The sequence below is a fragment of the Dromaius novaehollandiae genome, chromosome 11, assembly GCF_036370855.1.
Source record: "Dromaius novaehollandiae isolate bDroNov1 chromosome 11, bDroNov1.hap1, whole genome shotgun sequence".
In the NCBI taxonomy this organism is placed as follows: Eukaryota; Metazoa; Chordata; class Aves; order Casuariiformes; family Dromaiidae; genus Dromaius; species Dromaius novaehollandiae.
Window position 1 is genome coordinate 15,096,679 of NC_088108.1, and position 14,784 is coordinate 15,111,462.

The window sequence follows — 14,784 nt, forward strand, 5'->3', positions numbered from 1 at the left end:
TCCACCGTTCTCGGGTGGAAAAGTTATTTTAAATTTAACAAACAAAAACAGTACGATGATGACAAAAGGCCTTCCTGAGCAGCAGCTGCATATTTGGAAGAAAGAAGGAAAGAACATAAGCTAAGAAGGAAAGAGTGTATTTTTTGAAAAAGTGAAGCCATTCTTTCGTATGATTTTCCACTAGTATAACTGCCCCAGGGACCCTCAGAAATGGCACTATTCTGTAAAGTAAAACTGAAAAGCAAAAATGCCAATAACCTCAATTACTTACCAGCTCCAGTCTCTCCCCTTTCCCAGCCACAAGGCAGATGACAAAGTAAAACTACAGCTCGCACCTGCCTAACACCTCTTTTCCATTGCTATCAATAAGATGCTGGTTCTTGGTAACCTTCATTCTACCTTACTAACATGACCTGAGGAGCACTGCTCGGGCAAAAGCTGAGCAAGCAGGATTTCCCTGGGCTGTTTCATCACATTTTTCCACTTCAGAAGTGGGACTATCTGGAAAGACAAATGATTCTACCAATTCCCATTCCAGGGTTTACAGTGTCTTAAAAGGACTGAAGTCCTGCTTGGGAAAGGACAGATTCTGAGCACCCCAAGTTTTAATCACAACAGAACAGGCGCACCATGCAAAAGCTCAAATTCTCCTTTTTCTTAACCAGCATGGACTCATGTCTCCAAAGCAGCAGCATAAACATACAACTTTCAGCAGTGGAATAAGTCACAGGATTGACTGGTCTTGATAGCCCGTGGAAAAGTGAATGGAGAGAAAGAACAGGCCCCAGTAAACACCTACGGATGTGCTGCACTGCAGCACAGGTTCACCCCGCAACAGCAGCGGCCTCGCTCTGTTCTGAGGTACTTTCCCAGGCGCCTCCAAAGCAGCAGGCCGCTCGGCAGCGCCGCCACCTCCCCCCCCGCCCCCCCGCGGCGGCGGGCGCTGGGCCGCGGGACTCACCCCAGCGAGAACACGGCCCCGGCCGGCGCCGCCGTGGCGGCGGGCTGCGTGCCGAAGCTGAAGCCGGCGGGCTGCGCGGTGCTGGCCGGCGTGCTGAGGGAGAAGAGCCCGGCCGGCTGGCTGCTGGCGGGCGTCTGCGCCGCCGTGCCGAAGCTGAAGCCTCCCGAGGCGGCGGAGGTGGAGAAGGAGAAGCCCGTCGCGGCCGTGGTGGCGGCGGCCGTCTTCGGCACGCCGAAGGTGAAGCCGCCTCCCGCCGCGCCCGACCCGAAGCTGAACTGGTTCATGGCTGCCGGCGGCCTGCGAGAGAAGGGGCGCGCCGCCGTCAGCCCTCGGGGGCGGGGGGGCGCCCCACGGCCCCGGCCCGCGGCTGAAGCGACGTGCGGGGGCGCGGCTCGCCGCCCACCGGGGCTGCGGCACCGGCCGAGGGCAGGGCAGGGCAGGGCGACGGGGGCGGGGCGGCGGCCCCGAGCACCTACCGGACCGACGGCGACGGCGACAGCCCCTCCCCGCCGCCAGCTCCCGCTCCCTGCACGGCGCGCGCGCCCGCTGAGGACGCTTTTTACGTTGCTTCCGGCCGGTAGACAGTGACGCAACTGCTCTGCGCCCGCCCCTCGCCCCGCCGCCCAGGCGCCGGCCGGGCTCTCACCGCTCCGAAAAACTATTGGCTCTCCCTGCCGCCGCTCATCGGACACCACGCCGCATTGGCTCACGGGGCGAGGCGGAGCGGCGGGCTCCTCGTTACTGTGGCAACGGAGGACGCGGCCGGTGCCGGGTGACGGTTGCAGGCGGCGGTTGCAGGCGGCGGTACGGCCGGGGCCGGGGCCGGGGCCGGGGCCGGGGCCGGGGCGCCCTGGCGCCCGCTGAGGCGGCTGCTCGCTGCGTGGCGTGGCGTGGCGTGGCGTGGCGTGGGCCGGGCGGCCGCGGGAGGCCGGGGCCTGGGGCGGGGTCTCCGGGGCGGTGTGCGGCTGGAAGCGGCCGGGGCACCGCGGGCTTCTGTCGACGCAGAGCGGTGCAGGCCGTGGCGCTTCCAGAACGTTCCGTGGAGGCGGGAGGCTGCACCGGGCACATGCTGCTGCGGGACCGCTGCTGCAGGGGAGGTGTTCGACCCGGAGCTGCTGGCAGCTCCCTGCGGTGGCCGGGGAGAGCTGTCCTTCCCTCGCCCCTCCTCCCTTTCTCTCCCGCCCCCGGCTTCCCCCTCTAGGCCCGTCGTTGGGTTTTGTGTTTTGCAGCAGGTTATTTGGTGGTTTCAGCGCTCTGTATGACGGGGATGGTTAAATTGCCCACTCTCAGAGTTGTCTGGTCGGGATGAGTGAAGCTGTGCTTTAAAGACGTTAAGATGCTACATGAATGGGACTATATGGTTATATGTAAATTCACTGAGTTAATTGCTAAGTCCAATCTCCGTTCCTGGATAGCGAGAACCTGGGCTAAAGGAGGAAGACAATGCTAGATAATACAGCACTACTGGTTACAAAGCAAAGCTGTTTTCCATGGGGGCAGCTTAGATCTCTCTGCACCTCACTTCCCTGTGCTTTAGGTTGTTGGAGGGCGTACCGACTTGCCTGGGGCACTGTGCAAAGGCCCAAGACAGCTTGGACCTAGAGCTGGGCCTCTCCTAAGCCTCCCTGGAACAAGGAGGCCAGAGAACCTGGCGTGGAGACCCCTGCCTGGCTCCTCAGGGAGACAAATATAGTCCAGAATGCCAAATCGAAACCTGCAACAAGAAATTCTGCTGCCCTCAACCTGGCCACAGGAGCAGAAAATCCATGTTTGGATGGAGCTGTGCCAGAGCTAATAAGCACTGTTAGACTTGAGCAGGCTCCACAACAAGTGCTTGTGGAGCAAAAGAGTCAATAACTTGGTTACGGACAGGGGAACATTGATTATATTCCACTGTACACGTTGGCATCTCATGTAAGTTTTTGGGCAAAGTTTATCCTTCTAGAGCACAGCAGGAAAATTGTTTGCATTTGAGGAAGGACAGTATAGAAAAGGTGGTGTTCTTTCTTCATCTGTCACTTGTTTTTTCTGCGCAGGTAAGCTATGGATATGGATATAGATAGTATTTCCTCAGTCTCTTCTCTGCAGTCCCTTGCCAAGCTACTTAGTGATGCTCAAGAAGAAGATGACGACGACGACGACGACGACGACGGGGTGAGTCTTCCACAAGAAATGCTGCTGCTTCTACATGTTGTACCACAGTCTCACCTTGTTAACTAAGAAGCAAATTTGGCTTTTCCCAGGGTGAGTAAAGAAAGCCTTATGCAGCTTTGGACTGACTGAAACAGCTAGAAGGTATTTGTAGGGTAAGAAGCTCCTGAGGGAGAAAGTAAGGAAGATGCCCCAGGAATAGGAGGCGAGATTGTGAGCATGGAATGGGAGGAAGATTTATTTTCTCAGCCTAAAGGAAATGAGAACATGCAGTTGAAAGAGTGTTAGATACTTCAGACTTCCCCCTACTTTTCCCTGAAGTCTGCCAGAGATGAAGGCAATTACAACTAGATACAAAGGACTTCATATGAAGGAAAAAGTTGCTGCTTAACTTCTGAGTAGAGACTAAAATATCCAGAGGCAACTGAGTGTGCTAATTCTGCATGTCAGACACTGAAGAACTGTAGAGATAATTGATCACTGAAGTACAATATTATCCCTTATCCCTTCTTCTTTATGTCATTTCTTTTACAGACGCTTACTGTAGAAACAGTTGTCAGACAGGAAAGAATAGAAGAGCTGAAAGGCTCGGTATCACATTGCAAGTCCCTGGATACCTCATTTTAATTTCTGGCAATGGTTTCCTTCAGGTTTGAGTAGATCCAGAAAGTTTTGTTTACCTAACACATACACATGCTTGTTCTCCAGCGGCTTAGCAAAAAACTAAGTATTGAAACTCTTCAGATATTGTTCCAAAAATTCTATTCAGTTATTACTTCTATACAACACCTAACTAAAAAAAAAAAAAAAGAAAAAAAAAGAAAAAGTTTAAGTAGAACTGATTCAGTTGTTTTAAAGTACTGGGTTTTGTGCAGAGAAACATCAAATCAACCCCGAGGGCACAGCTATACTAGGATCATTTTGACACTATTTCTACAGCAGCATTTTCTTCCCCAAAGTAAACTATACAAGAGAGAAAACGTTGCACACAGGTCTCCCCAATAGACGTGGCCAGCAGGGCTGAATTAATCAAGGCAGGAAGACTGCAACGTCCAATGTCACTAGCCCAGAAAAAGCCCTCAGAAGAAAGGCCAAAAGTTGAATAAAACGGAGCTTTGAACGATAGGCAGGCTCTTTCAGATTCGACGCCGACAAACAATAATCAAAACCCAGTCTGCAAATTGTTTCACGACATCACCTTGACAGCTAAACATCTGTCCAAAGGGTCATTCAAATGACAGAAACTCCCATGCGAGTTTCAGGAAAACATCCTCTTGCTGTAAGAGAACTGTTCAGTCTAATCTCAATGTCCTGATTTCCAAACATCTCATTCCTGAGTTTAAATATTAAATATTTCATTTAATTGAAAATAGTTGCTCATTCTAACATACCAAGAGTGTGAGGACATTTTTCAGGCAATGTTTTTTTCAATTCTGTATTGTGAATTCTTTGCCACCAGGCGGAAGTGCAGCAACATAGCTCATCACAGGTCGGATTTTTCTTTCCCCAAGACATCCAGTTTCAGAGCACCTTCAAAACTGTTACTAAATATTTAGTGTCAGGTGTATTTTTTTATTTGTCCACTTTTCAGTTTGTCTCAGTTCAGGTTTCGCAACCTTGCCTTCTAAATCCTATCCATCTAACCATGCAAGTGCATCTAGAGACTGATACTTGAGTATGTAAGACTCTACTACTATGGCTTTCTATGAAGATTTCCTCTGTGCAAGGAAATGATTGCTGCCATATGCCTATCCGATGATGCCAAAATCTCTTGTCGTAATTCACCATTTCCAGTGTTGGCTTCCAGCCTCATCGGCTTTCTTAGTAATAAGGTGTGTACATAGTCGTAGTTTAAGAGAGAAGAATCAGGTGGGTCTGTGCGCGTCTAGATGAAAAAGTACGTATGTATGTATGCAGCTATACTGCCATCTGGCAGTATTTGGGAATGATGACACACAGGCAACTGTGGGACTCAGGATGGCGCGGCCCATGGAAGAGGGGTTTGCTCTGGGGTGCTCCCCAAGAGTTAAGGAACCCCGGTGCACCACGGCCGGAGTCACCACACTGTGGGGTTGCTGTAGCCCTCCAGCGACCCCTGAGTGCTGAGCAAACCTAGTCAGCAAAGGAGAAGTGACACTGCGGACTCGCCCTGTAAGCCTCTGGGTAGCGTGGAACTGGGTTATCTGTTGAGTACGCATACTGTTGGGTGTTGAACATGCGTACTGTTATCTGTTGCCCAGCCTCTTGACCACACTGTTATTGGCTGAGGCCGTCGGTTCTGCTGTGTGACTGTGGTCTGGCACTGTTCGAATGGGCAAGGAACTAAGCCCGGGAAGGATAAAAGAGAGTAAGCTACCTACCTCTGTGTGGACTCAGACTCGCCCTCAGTTGGCCTGCAGACCAGACAACCCACCGATCAGCGGGAACGCCACTGATGGCGACCGCCAGGGAGAACCTGAATCATCCCGGCACAGCCCGAGCGTGGTGAGAAGAGTCTGGGGAAAACTGTACCGGAGGGGTGGCCCGTAAGTACAAGGAAAGGGTGAGAATGGTCACTGTACCGCGCATCCGAGAAAAGTCACTGTACTGAGCATCCGTGGCTTAACCAGGGAGCTCTAATATGTGTATTCTATTTTCAGTTCTATTGTATTTCTAGCTTTACTATTCAGCTTTGTTATACTTGTAGATGGTTTGGTGTTAATTGTTTAGTGTTGTCATATGTAACTTCTTATACCTGCCAAATGATGATCTCTGAAGTTCAGCGCGCTAACCCAGGAATCTGACAGAATCTCAGCTGCTCCCCTGTTGGCGCATCACAGTTGTGCAGGAGCTGGTAGGCTTCGAGTCTGGATTTGCTGGGAGCTGAATCAGGTCACAGCTGTGCGGGAAAGGGGCTTTGCAGCAGTTGCCACCGCTTGCGCCTGTCAGGGTGCGCGGAGCAGCAGAGGAGGGCAGCAGGCTGCCCGAGCACCGCTGGGGCGCAGGCAGTGGCTGTGGCGGGGAGGGGGCTTTGCTGCACGGGGCAGCGGGACAGAGCGCCCGCCGCCTCCAGCCCCGGCGCCGCAGCCGGGCTCCGGCTGTGCCCGCACGGCTGCTGCCGAGGCCCCGAGGCCTGGCCACCGGGACACTCTGCAGCCCCGCACTGGAAAGCCCCATTACTTGGATTTAGAAATCCTAGTTAGTGGGATTTAACCCATTCAAGAGTGCCACCGGCACAGCCGCGGAGCGCAGACAGGCCGCGAGCCGCCGGCAGGGTGGCAGCGCTTCCCGGCCCTGGTGGGTGGGCACGAGTGCGGCGTGCCCGGGAGCCAGCGTGAAAGCGCGGGGAGCGAGCGCGGGGCTGCCGGCCTGCGGGGCTGTGAGGGGCTCTCGTAGCCGGCGTCCCCCGCGCTGCCGCTCGCCCAGGAGCGCTCCTGGCCAAAGCCCTCGGGCCCGGCCATGTTGGCACTGGAGCGCGTGCGAGTGGAGGAGCTCTGTGCCCCAAGGCCTGTGGGTGGGAGAGATCCCCCCCACCCCCGGCCCCCGCGAGCTGCTCTAAGGAAACACCACTCTGGCGCTGCGTGAGCTCTGCCTCCTCTCCGTCTTTATTGCCCAGGGGCCTCCTCGTGCAGGTGGCCGGGCGCGATGATGGCACCGGCCCGAGACGGAGGAGCACGGTGCGGGCAGGCTGGGCGGAGGGACGGTGCCGTGGCCTGGTGTCGGTGCCCAGCCCGAGATGCCACCCGTTCAGGCCTTGTCGCCGGCTGGTGCTTCGAGCCTGCCTGTGCCAGGCACGCCTGCATCTGCGGTGTTCTCCTCCTGCGTGGTGGCACTGAAATGGAAGCCGGGGTTGTGTGCAGTAGCTCTCTGAAGGGCACACTGGCCAGCCCCAAGGGAAAGGGAGCAGGAGAATACGCCCTTAAGCTGCCCCCAGAGGCCCCAAAGCAAGCCCGCCCTTGAAAGGGGCGCAGCATAGCCTGAGCAAGGTGTCTTCTGCTTTTGTGGTGGCGATTACCTGTCACTGGAAGAGCTTCTGCTGAACTCTCCCATGCCCGGTGTAGGAGGCAGGGATGGGAGAAGGCCGCCATACGGATTGTCGTCTTCATTGCCCCAGATGTTGCAGAGCTCTAGGCTTGCTGCGCTCGGAGAAGCACACCTGGAGCAGGTACACTGCAGGCTGCTGTGAAGCTGGAAATAACACATTAGCAGATGAGCTTTGTGTTGGTGCGAGTTTGAAGAGGGGAAGGTTTGAAGGGACTTGCTCGGATGGAGCTTTTTGTCCTGGAGGCAGGACAGAACTCACCTCTCCGCAGTGGCAGCGGTAGTGGCAAGCGGATGCCTCGGCATCGTCCTCTGGAGACCTAGGAATCGTACCGAGAGGTATGGTAAAGGATTTTTAGTTGTCCTTTTGAAAGGAAGCGCGCTCCCTAGGAGGGAACTTGTGCTCTGTTCCATTTGCCAGGGAAAGGGTTAAAATGCCGGCCTGGGAGCTTTCTGGGAAGCCTTGAGAGTACCTGTGGGCTTCAGGTAAGCACTTTGTGCAGCTGTGTAATGGCTGCCTTGCAGGTGTGCTGTTCTTGTTGCCATGCCCACATTGGGAGCTGCTGTGCAAGGTGTATCACTTTGCAAGGGGTGTGAATTTCAAACATTACCTTTCTTTCCTGGTCTTGAGTCGGTAGTAGAGCCAAACGCAGAACGCAAAGAACAACGTCAAGATGACGAGCGTCAAAGTGTTGGCGACGATGACGACAACAGTTCTGCGTTTTGGAGGGCTGGGGTCAGCCTCTGCAGAACCCTTGGGGGAGAGTACTGCAAAACAGTGGCCAGAGATCAGCGTTTAATATAAACGTGCATGCTGTGGTAGGTGAAAGGTAGGAAGGGGAGGGCTGAAGCGTGAAGAGCCCAAGCGCAGCGGCACACGCATCACAGCCGTGGGGACGTGGCATCCCAGCACGTGCGGGATGCCATGTGGTATCCTAGTTTGGTGCCGTGCATTGAGAAAACGCCCCATTCTTCTCTTCTCCCCCCTGCTCCTTTTGGTGCGTTTTGCTCCTCCTCTCTCCCTCCTTCCTGCGCTGGGAGAAAGGGAAGCAGGAGCCTGCTGTCACGAGCGAGACCCACTTCTGTGCTGGGCCGAGGCTCGGCAGATGCTTGTGTGTGCCCAGGGTGGGCAGCGCAGGAGGGCGGCGCAGAAGGCTGTGGAAAGCCGCGTCTCTGCAGAAGAGCTCCTCCTCAAGTGTTCTCAGCTTTGGAAGGGAGCCCCCTATTCTGCCTGTGCCCCCAGGTGCTGGTAGGGGCCCGTGGGAGCGCTGCCTTGCCCCTGGAGATTCACCCTTAGACAATGTTAGTGGGGGAGAGGAGGTCTTGCGTCGGAGTACGTACCTTCAGACAGCACCGAAGCCTCTCTTTCCCCAGGTATGGGGACCCCGTGTACAAGGAGAGTACACAGGAGAAGGCACACCAAGGCAGAGCAGCCAGCCATGTCTGCTGGTACTCCCAAAGCTGTGTGCGCAAATGAGGCCTGCCCGGCAACGGGGCCCTGGGTTGCCCTGGCGGTGCTGTGACATCGCCGGCGGGCGTGCAGACCTTGTGAAGGTGTCAGGAGCTCCTCACAATGGGCCGCTGAGCGTGCGCGCGGCCTGCCAGCTCCTTCCCAGTCACCCTGCACAGGCGTGACCTCAGTGCCACCGGCTGTTTGTTGTAGGCCGTGCTTCTCCTGAGCGCCGTTTGGCGGGGAGGCGGTCTTTCACGGAGCCGGGCAGGCTGTGCAGACGAGCCTCTGCAGGGCCTGACGAAAGCTAGGAAGGATGCGCAGGAGCAGGCTGGGAGACTGTCTGGCTCCGTGCATTTCCCCACAGTAAAACAGTAGCCACAGGAAAACACTAGGCACGTTAAGGGAGTGTTTAAATGGGTACGTCTGCTTTAGACCCCACGACAGGCAGGGGCTTTCCTTTCCCCGAAGAAAGGAAGGCGGCTGTGACCCCCCCCCCCCACCCCTTGCTCTCGGGCTGACACACTGCCCCGGCAAGGCAGCAAAAGCCACATTCCAAAATTCATTTTCGGGGTGCCGTGCTCCCTGGTATTGCTACCTTAGTATAATCCTTGCACTCCAGTTGGAAATAGCGTGTGGGCTGTGGCCCCATAATGCTGATATACAAGCCATGGAAGCAGTTACCCAGCGAGGGCAGTTGACCTGGAAAAAACAATAGTGAATCTGTAACCACAGAAGTGATAGAAAACACACCCATCGATGCCTTAACGCTTTTAAATGAAGACATACACAATATTGGCCAAACTACTGTACAGAATCATTTCACACTTGACTGTTTGCTAGCCTCTCAAGGAGCAGTGTGTGCCTTAACTAATGACAGTTGCTGTTTTTATGTTAACCATTTCCATCAGATTACTACTGATGTATATCAGATAGCCAACCGCACTAAAGTTTTGCATATCGTTGGGGAGGACCTCCAGTGACCCCTGAGTGCTGAGCAAACCTAGTCAGCAAAGGAGAAGTGACACTGCAGACTCGCCCTGTAAGCCTCTGGGTAGCGTGGAACTGGGTTGTCTGTTGACCACCCTGTTGGTATCCATCCTGTTACCGGCTGAGGCCATCGGTTCTGTTGTGTAACCGTGGTCTGGCACTGTTTGATTGGATGAAAAACCCTAAGCCTCTGAAGGACAGAAGAAAGCCACATACCTCTGTGTGGACTCAGTCTCACCCTCACTTGGCCTGCACACCCAGCAACCCACCCATCAGCAGGGACACCCCGATGGCAACTGCCAGGGAGAACCTGAATCATCCCAGCATAGCTTGAGCACGCTGAGAACAATCTGGGGAAAACCGTACTGGAGAGGTGGTCCATAAGGACAAGGAAAGGCTGAGAACGGTCACTGTACCGTGCATCTGTGGCTTAACCACAGAGCTCTGATATGTGCATTCTGTTTTCAGTTCTTTACTTTTTAGCTTTGTTAGACTTGTAGATGGTCTGGTGTAAGTTGTTCAGTGTTGTCCAGTGTCCGTCGTATGTGTGTAACTGCTTAGCTCTAGTAAATTCTTACACTTGACAAATGATGATCTCTTGAGTTCAGTGCAACTAACCCGAATCTGAAAGAATCTCCGACGCCCCTCTATTGGCGCGTCACAGTCAACAAAACCACCTTGGATAAAACAGTGAGTAGGCTACACCCTGCTTACGGAATATAGTCCTTGTCTCAAACAGGCCCGCAAGTTTCACTGTTAAAGTGAAACAGGTTTGTTGCCTGGGTTCAGCAACAGTTCAGCATCCTGGGCAGGGCACTCCCCTTCCTCACCACTCCCATCCCTGCCTCTATACCCCCACCCCAAATCCACCAAAGACACTCTCCAAGCACTTCAAATGCAACTCTGACACTTCTCTTCAGTGGCAGAATTATTTCAGCCTCAGCCTCCAAACCCCTTCAGTAATACTTCTCAAACACCACTCAGCTTAGGAATCCCCATCCCTAATGATGAAGACCCCCACCCCCACCAGCCCAAAAAGTACTGACAGCAAAGCCATTCAAAATCCTGCAAGGCACATTCAAACACGAGAGCATCCCACTGTTATCTCGGCAGTCACTTGCCTTCTGGGCCATTTTACACTGTACTTGTCTTCCTTTATCACCTCCGGTTTCAAATTCACACATACACAGTCACAAAATAAAGACTGGCCATTCAGAATGTAAGGAGGCAAGACTACAGGCTACTTCATCTCAGCATTAAGCTCAAATATCACAAGAAACAGCTAAGCCAAGAGATGCTGTTCTGAGAAACTTCCCCACATAAACAGATGCTTTGCTTCAGACTGACCTAGCCAGGTGGCAAACTCACTAATTCAGACACACATACAAGTTCTGCCAATTGCTGTAATGTTAAGAAACAAACGGATACATGCATATCCGCTTGGGCCCTAATGGGTGCACTTTTGTGTCTGTAACTAGAGACCCTGGATAAATAGGGAAAAAAAGAAAGCATGTATTACGACCACGAGTTTCACTTCACACCAGCAAAAGCTGAAGGAGGCTTCAGAACTTCACACACCACCCCCAGGTGCCCTCCATGTCGGCAGGCTTCCCAATTACAGCCCACATTCCCAGCCCAGGCACTCACCTGAGCACTGTCCCCCAAGGCTGAAGGCAGTTGCTGGCTGTGTTGTTTGTTGCTCCTAGGGTGGCAGCAGCGGTGGCAGCGGCAGCAGGCGCTGCTCCAAAGGTCAGCCCCGCGGGCGCTGCTTGCGGGGCCGCACTGCTTACGGTGCTGATACTGAAGCTGGGTGTTGCTGCCTGGGTTGCACTACCACTGGAAAAAGTAAACCCTCCAGTTGTCCCAGACTCAGTGGTAGTGGCGGTGGTACCAGCAGAGCCAAAAACAAAGCCAGAGGGGGCTGCTGCTTGCCTTGAGGGCGCACTAGCCGGTACAGAGCCGCCGAACCCAAAGCCTCCTGTGATACCTGCAGCTTGAGTTGTGCTACTGCCTCCCAAGTGTAATTTGGGTGCCTTTCCCCTAGGGAAAAAAAAAAAAAAAAGTAAGGTAATCTGAGACATATATCCAGTGAACTACTAAGAATCAGCTTTCTTACAAAGTATTTACTGACAGCAGAGAACATCTTAATTTCAGAGATGTGCACTTCAGGTTCCTACTTCAAGCTAACTGCAGCCCAGTTTTGACACAGATCGCACTACAATTCCTGTCATACAGACTCCACCAAGTCCACTTTTACTGACTCCTCCTTAATTACCTCCTCCCACCAAGGTATTTACATCACCATGAATGTTTCAGAATAAGTTTCTTCTCTCAGACCTTAAACATCCTTGTCACCTCCTCTGCTTCAAACTAACACAAGACTTTCTTCCAGCTGCCTTCCCACTGCTAGCCTCCATCCAACTCCCTTTCCACCGTTCTCGGGTGGAAAAGTTATTTTAAATTTAACAAACAAAAACAGTACGATGATGACAAAAGGCCTTCCTGAGCAGCAGCTGCATATTTGGAAGAAAGAAGGAAAGAACATAAGCTAAGAAGGAAAGAGTGTATTTTTTGAAAAAGTGAAGCCATTCTTTCGTATGATTTTCCACTAGTATAACTGCCCCAGGGACCCTCAGAAATGGCACTATTCTGTAAAGTAAAACTGAAAAGCAAAAATGCCAATAACCTCAATTACTTACCAGCTCCAGTCTCTCCCCTTTCCCAGCCACAAGGCAGATGACAAAGTAAAACTACAGCTCGCACCTGCCTAACACCTCTTTTCCATTGCTATCAATAAGATGCTGGTTCTTGGTAACCTTCATTCTACCTTACTAACATGACCTGAGGAGCACTGCTCGGGCAAAAGCTGAGCAAGCAGGATTTCCCTGGGCTGTTTCATCACATTTTTCCACTTCAGAAGTGGGACTATCTGGAAAGACAAATGATTCTACCAATTCCCATTCCAGGGTTTACAGTGTCTTAAAAGGACTGAAGTCCTGCTTGGGAAAGGACAGATTCTGAGCACCCCAAGTTTTAATCACAACAGAACAGGCGCACCATGCAAAAGCTCAAATTCTCCTTTTTCTTAACCAGCATGGACTCATGTCTCCAAAGCAGCAGCATAAACATACAACTTTCAGCAGTGGAATAAGTCACAGGATTGACTGGTCTTGATAGCCCGTGGAAAAGTGAATGGAGAGAAAGAACAGGCCCCAGTAAACACCTACGGATGTGCTGCACTGCAGCACAGGTTCACCCCGCAACAGCAGCGGCCTCGCTCTGTTCTGAGGTACTTTCCCAGGCGCCTCCAAAGCAGCAGGCCGCTCGGCAGCGCCGCCACCTCCCCCCCCGCCCCCCCGCGGCGGCGGGCGCTGGGCCGCGGGACTCACCCCAGCGAGAACACGGCCCCGGCCGGCGCCGCCGTGGCGGCGGGCTGCGTGCCGAAGCTGAAGCCGGCGGGCTGCGCGGTGCTGGCCGGCGTGCTGAGGGAGAAGAGCCCGGCCGGCTGGCTGCTGGCGGGCGTCTGCGCCGCCGTGCCGAAGCTGAAGCCTCCCGAGGCGGCGGAGGTGGAGAAGGAGAAGCCCGTCGCGGCCGTGGTGGCGGCGGCCGTCTTCGGCACGCCGAAGGTGAAGCCGCCTCCCGCCGCGCCCGACCCGAAGCTGAACTGGTTCATGGCTGCCGGCGGCCTGCGAGAGAAGGGGCGCGCCGCCGTCAGCCCTCGGGGGCGGGGGGGCGCCCCACGGCCCCGGCCCGCGGCTGAAGCGACGTGCGGGGGCGCGGCTCGCCGCCCACCGGGGCTGCGGCACCGGCCGAGGGCAGGGCAGGGCAGGGCGACGGGGGCGGGGCGGCGGCCCCGAGCACCTACCGGACCGACGGCGACGGCGACAGCCCCTCCCCGCCGCCAGCTCCCGCTCCCTGCACGGCGCGCGCGCCCGCTGAGGACGCTTTTTACGTTGCTTCCGGCCGGTAGACAGTGACGCAACTGCTCTGCGCCCGCCCCTCGCCCCGCCGCCCAGGCGCCGGCCGGGCTCTCACCGCTCCGAAAAACTATTGGCTCTCCCTGCCGCCGCTCATCGGACACCACGCCGCATTGGCTCACGGGGCGAGGCGGAGCGGCGGGCTCCTCGTTACTGTGGCAACGGAGGACGCGGCCGGTGCCGGGTGACGGTTGCAGGCGGCGGTTGCAGGCGGCGGTACGGCCGGGGCCGGGGCCGGGGCCGGGGCCGGGGCCGGGGCGCCCTGGCGCCCGCTGAGGCGGCTGCTCGCTGCGTGGCGTGGCGTGGCGTGGCGTGGCGTGGCGTGGCGTGGCGTGGCGTGGGCCGGGCGGCCGCGGGAGGCCGGGGCCTGGGGCGGGGTCTCCGGGGCGGTGTGCGGCTGGAAGCGGCCGGGGCACCGCGGGCTTCTGTCGACGCAGAGCGGTGCAGGCCGTGGCGCTTCCAGAACGTTCCGTGGAGGCGGGAGGCTGCACCGGGCACATGCTGCTGCGGGACCGCTGCTGCAGGGGAGGTGTTCGACCCGGAGCTGCTGGCAGCTCCCTGCGGTGGCCGGGGAGAGCTGTCCTTCCCTCGCCCCTCCTCCCTTTCTCTCCCGCCCCCGGCTTCCCCCTCTAGGCCCGTCGTTGGGTTTTGTGTTTTGCAGCAGGTTATTTGGTGGTTTCAGCGCTCTGTATGACGGGGATGGTTAAATTGCCCACTCTCAGAGTTGTCTGGTCGGGATGAGTGAAGCTGTGCTTTAAAGACGTTAAGATGCTACATGAATGGGACTATATGGTTATATGTAAATTCACTGAGTTAATTGCTAAGTCCAATCTCCGTTCCTGGATAGCGAGAACCTGGGCTAAAGGAGGAAGACAATGCTAGATAATACAGCACTACTGGTTACAAAGCAAAGCTGTTTTCCATGGGGGCAGCTTAGATCTCTCTGCACCTCACTTCCCTGTGCTTTAGGTTGTTGGAGGGCGTACCGACTTGCCTGGGGCACTGTGCAAAGGCCCAAGACAGCTTGGACCTAGAGCTGGGCCTCTCCTAAGCCTCCCTGGAACAAGGAGGCCAGAGAACCTGGCGTGGAGACCCCTGCCTGGCTCCTCAGGGAGACAAATATAGTCCAGAATGCCAAATCGAAACCTGCAACAAGAAATTCTGCTGCCCTCAACCTGGCCACAGGAGCAGAAAATCCATGTTTGGATGGAGCTGTGCCAGAGCTAATAAGCACT